Consider the following 10,545-nt stretch of genomic DNA (forward strand, 5'->3'; position numbering starts at 1 on the left):
ACATAAAGGAGAAGAGAGTCCTGTCTTATTGCTCTACCATGAACTTCATAGTGAAAGTTGGAGTGTCTGCTTGTGGTAGTCACTTGCTGATTCCTGTGATCTCTGGCAAGGGGTTGGTAGGTGAGATTAGGTATGTTCTGTTGACATCCGACAGCTTTGCTTGTTGCTAGATGGTGACACCTGAGATGTCCCCAATCACTAGCAGATACCCTTGTATCCACTTGAAATAGGAATGTCCTTTATTTGCGGTCTGACTGATTTTATTGCTCTTAATACATCAGGCTTGTATTTGTGATGCTAATCTAGTCTGAAGTTTGCATAATGGAGTTTACTGCTCTCAACAGCAGAACAAGGCTGGCACAATGCATTTGTATTTTCTGTATAACTTGAGGCAAGTATCTGCTGCCAGGTCTTAGAGGATGCTGCTCCAACAGGTCAGATTACTTCTCTTTCTAAGACAAATACCTAATAAAAACCTGAAATTGGTTAGTTCCATTGATTAGTTTCTATGAAGATAACTTAGCATAGGATGGAGTGCATGTGTTGAAGGATAGTAACTTTTTTTTCCATTTACAAAAAAAGTGTCAACCCGGTGGTTCTTAATGTACAGTGAGTGGCAAAGGATGTTACTATTACCTTGTTTAGTAGAAGGAGAGACAAGAGGTGCAGCTGTAGTTTAAGCAAAGAGAAATCACTTTGCCAAAACCATTTGGGGTCTGACCTCCCTGTAATCTCCAGGGAAAGCACTGAAGCTTGCTACATCTTTTTTTGCAGGGACTATCTGGTACTTCCCAGACTTCAGAGCTTTGCTTCCTTTCTCTTTAAAGTCTCCGGAAAGAATTATTAATATATGGAAAAGGAAGTAAGTCACAGATCGGGACTTGACTAACTTTTTTTTTTTTTTTTCCTTCTCTCCCCTCCCCGCCCCCCCGAAGAGATGCAATATTTTGGCAAGGCTGCAGATGTGGTCCATCAGCTTTGTTTCTCGCTGCTTCCTTTTGACGGTTAATAAACCTGTGGCCTTTCCCCAAAGTTACCTGCTAGCTTCTTTTGCAGAGGGCAGGGGGAAAATGGCACCCATTTTGACTGCAGACAAGACAGCTATTGGAACGGCAAAGGTTTTGAAACACGCAGGGGATCCCTAAAAGACAGCATGAAAATTAAACGCTGTTTAGCCAAGCTAGAGCTGCTGTGCAGTAACAGGCTCGTTGAGGATTGCTTTTGCAAATGATGATTGGCTAACCTTTTTAAATATTTTTAAAAGTTCCTGTTCCTCCTTCCTGTGCAATACCAAGCTTCTGCTCTCTCCTTTGAGATCCCCTCTCTGCCCCAAAACGCTTGAGGTATATATCATTCGTTCAGCAGAGCTGAGGGCAGAGAAACAACAAGGAATTTCGGAGAGGAACAGGAGCTTTCCCGCCTAGATCCGAGTGTTGGAACAAACTCTCCAGTGGATCTGCTTTAAGAAGTTTCTAGCCCTGCAGCTGTTTCTCACCCTCTTTGTTTATGACTGTCCACTGAGCATGCATACAGGGCAATAAAACTGCTTTTAAAAACTTTTTTTTTCTAAATAGCATTGCCTTAGCTTTTAAGTTTTACTTAAAACAAATAACAGCTCTAATCCGGGTCAGCTTTGAAGAAGATACTGGATTTTGCATTAGCAAAAACCTTTGCACCATGAGTTCAGACTAAGCCTGTTTACCTTCTGCAGAAAGAAAAGGTATTAGGAATTAAGTGTTGAGAAGTTGTAAGTTTCACCAGTAGGAATTTCCTACACCAGTAGGAATTTAGGCCCCAGCCAAGACAACCATATCACTTAGCAACGTTTTATTAGTTAACTACAGTCTGACTAGCCTGTAGCTGATGCACTAGTTTGTTACAGGCTGCTTTGAAGAACCAATATGTGATTTACGTATTATCCTGACTTAACAGTGCTATGAATCAAACCTCCATTCTAACAAACGGTATGTCATCCACTAGATGGCTCTGCCGCTAAAGAGAATAAAATACATAAAAACAGAACCCTCTGCAAGGAAAAAATGGAAGAAATGTGTCTTCTGGTATAAAATCCACAAACACACTGCCATTACAAACTCTAGCACGCAAGCTCTCAGCTTCTTTTCTTTCCTCTTTACTTTCCCAGCGTGCTGGCTTCATTTGCAGCCAGGTTATTCCAAGTGCTGCTTGACCCCCAGACGCTGTGCACGGCTCCCCAGCGCTGGGCTAGCTGAGCACGGGCACTTAGGTAGGTAGTGCCGATTCTTCTAGTTCAGTTACTTGAAGTGATCTGTTTCTCTGGGTTGCAGGGTTCTCTGGATAGATAAGGTAGCATCTACCCTTATTTGCTGCCTTTTTGTCACAGATTGCAGCACTTCTTTTCATTCTTCGTTGCTTGCTCTTTGTGCGTGGGGTTGGGAATCTCTTCCTGTGCAATGGGTTCAGAGCTCGCTGTGGCTTCCTGCTGCTCACGGGAGAGACTCTTACTGGCCTGAAGCTTTGACATGAACTTATGCCTTTGGTATAACCTGCGTAGATGCCTTTGAAGTACTTGTGTAGGAGGCAGAGAGGCTACAGTGCAGCCATACAAAGTGAGGAGCAGAAAGTAGGGAGGAGACAACAGCAGAGAGGAAAGAAATGGTCGGGGAAGGTATCACTTGAAAAAACTGCTTTGCACAGAACTGTGGGACTTTTCTTCACCGACCAGGTGCTTTCATCCCATGCGTGAGCAGTTCTGCTCTCCAGGTGCGTCTAGCTTACATTTGATCCTAAAGCTGAGTTCTTTTCTTTAGTTCATTTTCCAAGGGTACTCTGTAAAACACCAGCCTGAGAGGTATTGTGTTATGACTGAGGGAGGCTGGGAAGGGATGCTGTGCGGATGAGATAAGTGACAAGCTGTGGTCTCTCTTCTCAGAGAGTAATTACATGCCCCATTGTAAAAGCCCTGCTCTCCAGGGTAACAGAGGTTGGTTTATATCAACTCTCAAAATTACAGGTGAGAGAGGCAGCAGCCTCTTAATGTCTTCACTCGAACAGCAAAAGCCAGGAAGTAAGGGAAGTGGCGCCTAGAGCTCCAGTGCCCTCCAGAAAACCTCTTCCAGGAGGGCAGAATGGAGTGAAGGACATGAATTTCTGGAGCCGGTGGTCAGGGTAACTGTCTAGGCTACATCTCACTGCTACTTAAAGCTCCACACTGAGCTTTCATGCAGAGTAATGGCCTGTTTTCTCTTGCCAGTATAGCATGAGCAGGGATGGGAGGCTGACATCCCAACAGAGTAATGACTCGGTAAGACAGCAAAGGGTGGCGTTCTGAGGTCTGCAAGAAAATGCCAATGATTTGGTTGTTCGCTACTCAGCCAGGGGTTAAAACAGAGGAAGGGTTCTCCCAGCGTTCCTCAGCGTTTCCATGCTCACAAACGCAAAAATTAAGGTCTGGACTTGCCCAGTCTTGCAGCTAAGCTAATTTCTGACAATAAGGCCTGGTACTCCTCCTCTGAGATTAGATAATACTAACTTCTTGGGGCCCTCCTGCTTTCACTGTTTTTGGGGAAGAAATACAGATACACCAGCTTTAAAACATGGCCTAGAATAGTCTTGCAACAAATGCTAGTGTGGGCGCTGTGTTGGAGAGTGCTTTGCAAGCGAGGTGATGATGTTCCCCAAATTCCCATCCTCTCTGGGAACAGATCACAGCTGCGGACAGAAGAGGAGCCATGCAATTCCAACGTGCCGGTGCCTGGGGTAGCCAATGCGCTGCTCGTCCGCAAGTATGTGGCCAGGTCAAGCTGCATTTTAACTTCTTCAGGTGTCCTGTTGTTACCTGATCCTGTAACAATACTTCTTGGTAGTCTCACGGGTACCTTGGAGGTAATGAATGGGGAAATGCTACCCCCTTCTGCTCGTTCTAGCTGATCCTCAAAGATGAGAGGTGGGATAATTTAACCCAAGTTAAGTGTGGAGGCTGAGGTACAGCATGACCAGTAGGCTTGTTTTTTTTTTTTACTCTACCTGACTCAGATGTTTAATGAGAAAAGTATCTAGTTTCTGTGTGTGAATTGGTCATTCCTAGTAGACAAGCTATTAGTCCTGGCTTGGGGCCAGTCATTGCATAAGCCAGCATTGTGCAGCTCTCTGCTGCTCCGCAGAGACTATCGAATAGGAGTCCATGAAAAGTGGAGGTTTTCCAGCATCATTAATTCAGGGGAGAATGCTGAAGCCCTGGCTAAGAAACAGATTTTATCCAGAAGATACGCGTAGTTATGCTGGCAGAAAGGAAAAGAAGGGCAGAAAAACACTTATTGTTCTTCTGTTGAGTGGACTGTTTGCACCAAGCATTTAATTAGTTCTTCGTTTTCCCTCGCCTGGGCACTTAAAATCTGTCGTCTGGTTGGGGGGTTGCCCTATTTCCAGGTCAGCGGACAGATGCTAGTGCAGCCACTCCTGAGCAAGCCACTGCTTTTTGATTCCAGTTACAGACCCACGAGAGGGAATAGCAACAGGCTGGTGAAGCAAAGGGGAGGTAATGGGGATGTCGGGATCTGCAGGGAGATGGTGTGTTACATAGAGCTGCCCCTTTAGCTCGTTCAGGGCTCCATGCCATAAACTGCCTGACTGAGCACAGGCTTTCCTGGGTTTCTCTTTGCAAAACTGTTGCAGGATATAAAGAGATTATCACCTTGCATTTCACCAGGGGAGATAGGAGCCAAGCCACAGGGAGGTTTGGACCAGGATTTGAAGACAGATTTAGGCCCATAATTCCTGCTGAAACCAATGAGCTAGGCACCTAAGTACTTTGGAAAACCTGTCCTTAAGTGACTGGTCTACCAGTGTCCCCGGAGCTCAGGGACAGAGTCTCTGGAGGCCCCGGGAGGGCTCTGGCTGCTGGGTTATCCCCTTAGCAGCATATGAACCCAGATACAGAAGTGATGGTCTCTGAACGCTAATTCCTGCGTCAGTCTCCTGTTGGACAGTAAACCGCTTGGTGGTGGCTTATTGGAGTAGACACGTCGCAGGCGGCTTTGCTGGAAGTCCCTCAGCAGCAAAGTGGAACTGCCAAGAACTGGCTGTTGTTGCTGCTATAGCTGCTTGTGCCCCTTATTCTGGTTTCTCTGCTCTCCTGCAACAAGCATCACTCCTCCTTGCTGGGCATTTCTAGTAATGGCTACTAAATCTGTATTATGTTGATTTAGTTTCATCTTCCTCCCTTAATTCCTCCCTTAATTTAATCCTTAAAGGACAAGGACTAATGGTTCCTTCTTGAAGAATAAGAGAATATGTTACCTGTCAGTTCATAGTAACTGCAGCTGCCATCTGGCTGGGGCTTCCTGAGCTTCTGGCAAACTTCTCTTTCTCACCGTGGGTAAAAGTGAAAACTGTCTGTGTGGCGAAGGGCTTTCAGGGAAAGCTGCGAGCCTGGGAATCTCGGGAACAGGTTACAGTCCCTGCCTCTCTTCTGGAGGCTTTTAGATAAGTTGCGTGACAAGATAGTAGCACTTCTTTCCTTGGCAAGGATATGGGGAGGATAAATAAATCACTAATCAAATATTTTTGGATACTGTGGTAGAGAGCACTTTGCAACTCACGGAGCATGGTGATTAGAAAATTAGGCTTGTTTATAATCCTCCTTTCAAGAGACTTTGTTCTGCTTTCAGGGTAGAAGTCTCTCCACCCCACTAAAAAGGCAGCAGCCCCCTGGCACACCAGTGCGCACGGGCACTGGTTTCCCGTTTAAAATGTGTTGAGTGCAATTCACCCCTATAACTAACAAGGAGGAGATTGTTGTCTGGTGGTAGGGGCTGGCACGGTTCTTGCATCGGGGGCTTTTGGTGGAGAGGGCATGAGCTTTTGGGAGGGATGGCAGTTTTTAGCCCCCATCGGAGGCACAAGTCAGGCCACCCGCCTGTCAAGGGCGCACAGCCTCCAGGAGGTTTAGGAAGTGGCAGAGCAGCCTTAACACGGATCTGAGGCAGCTTTCTCGGGATCCCAGCTTCAGCGGCCCTCAGCAGACGTGCTGTGAAGCTGAGAATGTGATAATCCGTAGAGCCATATGGGGGCATTTTAGGCTGCTTATTGTTACCTTTACAGCCTTTTAAAATCTGAAGTAAGTGGCAGGGTGAGTGTGGTTTTTTTTCTCTCTGTATGTTATCCAGCTGAGAAACAGGACTGGAACGTAGACGTTTTTTCTCCTCTCTAGCAGAAAAGGTGTTGCTTTTGGCTGCTTCACAATTGAGTGAGCTCCTTTCTGCATGGGTCTCCCATGTCTCTAGAGCAGCTCCACAGCAGGCACTTTTTTGCAAAGCTCAGCCATCAGCCAGTATTGTTCCTCTTTGAAGAACACTATATGAAACTGCACATCAGGGACATCTTCAGAGCCAGACAGGCGTGCGTCATTCGGGCTGCAGTCTCGCTCACCTCTTGCTTTTGAGGATGGTTTGGATACAGCAGTTTGGAGCGCTGTGGTTTGGGGAAAGGAGGAGTAAATACATGTAGAGGAAATGCTGCTTCCACCTCCTCCATGGGTATTTGTTAGGATGTGAAGTCTTTGTTCTGTATTTTCACTACAAACTTTTTGCTAGTTAATGAGCCAAATACGACATGGAGTAAGTAGATGAAGCTCTAGGGAACTCATTAGAGGTTTTTCATGTCTGAATTTGACTCCAAATACATGAAGTCTAACCCTAACTCTAGGCTGAGGCTTGCGCCATGGGACCTGCTGAGCCTCTGGCTAAAGTGCGTGCCGGAGGCTTCTGGTAAGCAGCCCCCACTTTGCTTGTGCAGCCCCGTCTGAGCCCTGCTCTTCACGTGCTTCAGCTGCCTCTTCCTTAACATGGTCCTGACCCTGCCCTTAGGCTGAAACGAATGCCAGGGGCACCCTGCTCCCCCAGGCCAAGCACTGCACTGGAGATAATCCTAGTAGCAGCGCTGGCACTCTGTGCCTCAGCCTTACTTTACAGTCCTGGCTGTCTCTCTCTCTCTGAACCCCAACCCCAGCAATGGCTCCGATGCTTTTACCTAGTGGCGCTGTCTGCAGTGTGCTGCCTCTTCTGCGCGCTGGATGCCAGGCTTGGTGCTGCCGTGGGTGGGTGTTGCAGCTGCCTGTCCTTAGTGCAAGAAGAAAATAGGTGAGAAGGACTTTATGGAGGTGACCCTTGGAAAAGCTCTGATGACGGATGTGTCCTGCTGTCCCCAATGGAGGAACTGACCCTGCTTGCAATTGCCCCACACCAGAGCACCTGTCCTGCTACAGCAAAATGTCTTGCCTGTTTGCTCTCCTTTGAGACAGCTGGGGTTTGTGGTTAGGGATTGTGTTTGTCTGGCTTGGCTTAATTTCTGCTTAGTGAGGGACAGCAGATGAGAGCTGTTTATTACTTTCCTTCCCGCTGCTGTAAAGAGAGTCCTCTGCATGTTACCCCAAGGGAATCTCTATTATGGTCTTCTGAAGAAAGCCAAATTTGGAAAGTCAGTGAGAGCTGCAGATTTAGAGATAACTCAGTGACCTAATAATATCGCTAAGGGGCAGAGAGAGCACACACAGGCATTAGCAACGCAAAAAGTGACAAAGCACTCGGGGGGCTTCTGGTGAAAGCATCCGTCTGCGCAGGCACACAGCAAAAGACTCCAGTATGTAGGATCTGAGCAATGGTCCAGTCCAGGGTTGAGACCTGGGCAGGGGGGCTTACAGCTGGGGACTTTGTTTGAGCTGTTGCCTCTGACTGTCTGGTCGCATGTCAAAGTTGTTCCTTTAGTGTCCTCTGTCTCACTCTCCTTCAGCTGCAGGCAGGACCTGCTTGATCACGTTGGGATGTAGAGGGAGCATTTCCTCAGACTGTGAAGGCTTTGATGTCTGCGGTAGAGCCCTGAGCAGTCCATGCCTCGCTTGCTTGCAGGGGTTGCTGGAACCAAGCAGAGTGTTGTTTTACCTCTCCAGAGGCAAATGTGCTACCTGAAGCATAATGTGTACCTAAGCTTGAAATTCCCAAGGAGGGGTTTCTGACTGACCTGCTGTCCAGTCTAGCGGTGTCTTCTAGCACAGTTTCAGCAGGTGTTCCTGGGCTGAGCACCTCCCTGCAGATCCTGGGGTTATCTGCGTGGAGAGAAGCTCTCTGGTCACTTGTAGAGATCTCCAGACTAAAGGAATAGGTTGTTCTCTTGCAACTTAATTCAGATAAAGGTGCACAAATCAAACTCTTGGCTTCACAAACCAAAAAACTTCAGGGGAGCAAGAACAGAGTTCTGCTCAAAGGTCTGAGACCCATGGGCAGCTGCTTGTCTGGGGAAGTGGCTTTTTCCAATTCTCTGTGACCTTGTTTGTTCTTGATGAGAGTCCATGTGCTTCAGGGAGCTACACAGGCAGGTTGAATAAGGCCCATGCAGATGTTAGCTGGCTTTCTAAATATTTTCCATCATCATATCCAACTCTTGAATCACAGCTGGTCGCTAAACCTGGGGGAGATTGCCTCAAAAATTGACTGGGAGGAATAATCTTCTCTAAGAAGTGGAGGAACTGGCTGATCAGTAAGCTGCAAAGTATCTATTCCCCACCCCGGTGACATGCCTGCATGCAGGCGGAATGAGCCTGGTGCTGTAGGAAGAAATGTCAGTGGTTTTGTGGCTTACTGGCTTTTGAGGCCAGTTTGGATGCAGCAGGGGGAGTGCTGGGTTTTGGAGAAAGGAGTAAATGCATGTGGAAGAAACGCCAACTTTTCTCCTCACTGCTCTCACTGGGAAGAGTTTCTCTGTGGTTACTGTGTTTTGTGGTTATTCTGGTTTTGAATCAGCATCACTGAACTGGAATATTATCAAGTTTGAGGGGAACAGAAGAGATTTTTAATTGAGCTCGTAGTGTCTCATGAGTAGACCAAGACGTGTTCATGTCTTTGTGGAGCGCTGGCCTCAGCAGAGAGAGTTGTGGTGTATTTTGCATTGTGAGCTACCTCTTGGCAGCCTTAAACTGGCTGTTGCATCTATTTCAGGAGCACTTGTTAGATGTCAGCAAACTGCTAAGCAAATGCCACTTGTTCATTGATATCTGACCCCAAATGCTCCAAGTTTGGGTGGCTGGGCTTTCTGCCAGCCGCTCGTGAAGGCTGTTACACCTGCTGCACTGGTGATACAGGGTTGTACTGAGTGACCCCATTTCCTCTTCCAGGCTGTGAAACACGTGATCTTCTGGGGGACAGAGTGATCTCTAAAGGCAAATATCTAAGCCTCTCTTTGCTTTCATAAGTGGAAGCAATTTCGTCTTCTTCGTCTGTCCACTGAAGAGCCTGCCAGCCTGCCCAAAACAGGGCAAACGCCGTTATCTCCCAAGTGCTCACAATGAGGGATAAGTTGAATGAAGAGGGTTGGCAGGGAGGGAGTGAAAGGGCCTTGACAGGTTCTGCAGTGCATGAAGTAAAAATCCATCAGGGAACCATGTGCTTCCCACTGCTTTTCACATCCTTACTTCAGCAAAACAATTACCAGGTATTTAACCAGAGCCATAGGAATGCAGGATGCTCATGGTGGCCTCTGCTAAGGACCTTGCTGCCTGGAGCATGCTAAGATCATTGCCCCATGCTTTGTGGTCAGAGCCCAGGGCAAAATAATGGACGGAGGAGTGAGCAAGGGGTTGTCCAGTTGGGTAGGGAGGGAGCAAGTGGGTTTCTGTTTGAGTAATGGAAAAGGACACCGCTCAGCACCCCCAGGTTTGTGCACCTCCGCGGCTGGGCTTTGCGGCTGGCTCTGCTGGAGCTCGCTGCTGCCCGCCTGGCTCTGCACGGAGCCCCGGCAGACAGTGCTTGCCAGCATCTTCAGTTGAGCTGCTGCAGGTGGCCTGGGAGCAGGCAGGCAGCTCTGCCCTGAGCTTTCTCTTTCTGTGCAAGGAAATGCTCGCTTGGGCTGTGTCATCCGCTTGGCTTTTATGGAGACAACTTCATCCCCATTTGGGGCTGCCAGGTCTGCTCCCTGCATATGTGTCTGTGTGGGGCCGTGGGGTATTTCCCAGCTCCTGGGCTGGATGTGCCCCGTCCCCTGCACCCCGGGGGAAGAGGCTGCGCTCCTGCAGCTTCCTCCGCTTGTCAGTGAGATCAGGAGCCTGCAGGGAACAGCCCGGTGCGCAGTGACAATTTGTTCCCAGCCAAGTTGCAGCCCATCAGAGTTTATCCAAGAGGCAGTGGCAGCTTCCTAGGCCAGGACCTCATGATTTGCATTTGCATGTATTTATTGACAGCCAGCTCTCCACGGGGAGGTTTCTGCGGCAGAGCAACCAAGTGCATGTGAAGGAATAAACACTGATCTCACAGCTGCTCCCTGGAACCAGCCTGTCTCAAAGCCACGTTTTATCTCCAACTCCAGGAGCTGCCAACTGGCAGCAAGGCCTCACGAGTCATTAGCGCAGAGTTGCCTCACACCTGGCCCTTGCTATACTTGCTGCTATCATGCTGCGTCTTCCACTCTTCTTGGCTAGCACGACAGTCTTTACAACACTTTTGTTCGCAAATGAACAACATTAAGGTCATGAGGTCCCACTCCAGTGGCAAAGCATCCAGTGACCATAGTGGGAACAGG

Source organism: Struthio camelus, chromosome 17 (genome assembly GCF_040807025.1).
Source record: "Struthio camelus isolate bStrCam1 chromosome 17, bStrCam1.hap1, whole genome shotgun sequence".
Lineage (NCBI taxonomy): Eukaryota > Metazoa > Chordata > Aves > Struthioniformes > Struthionidae > Struthio > Struthio camelus.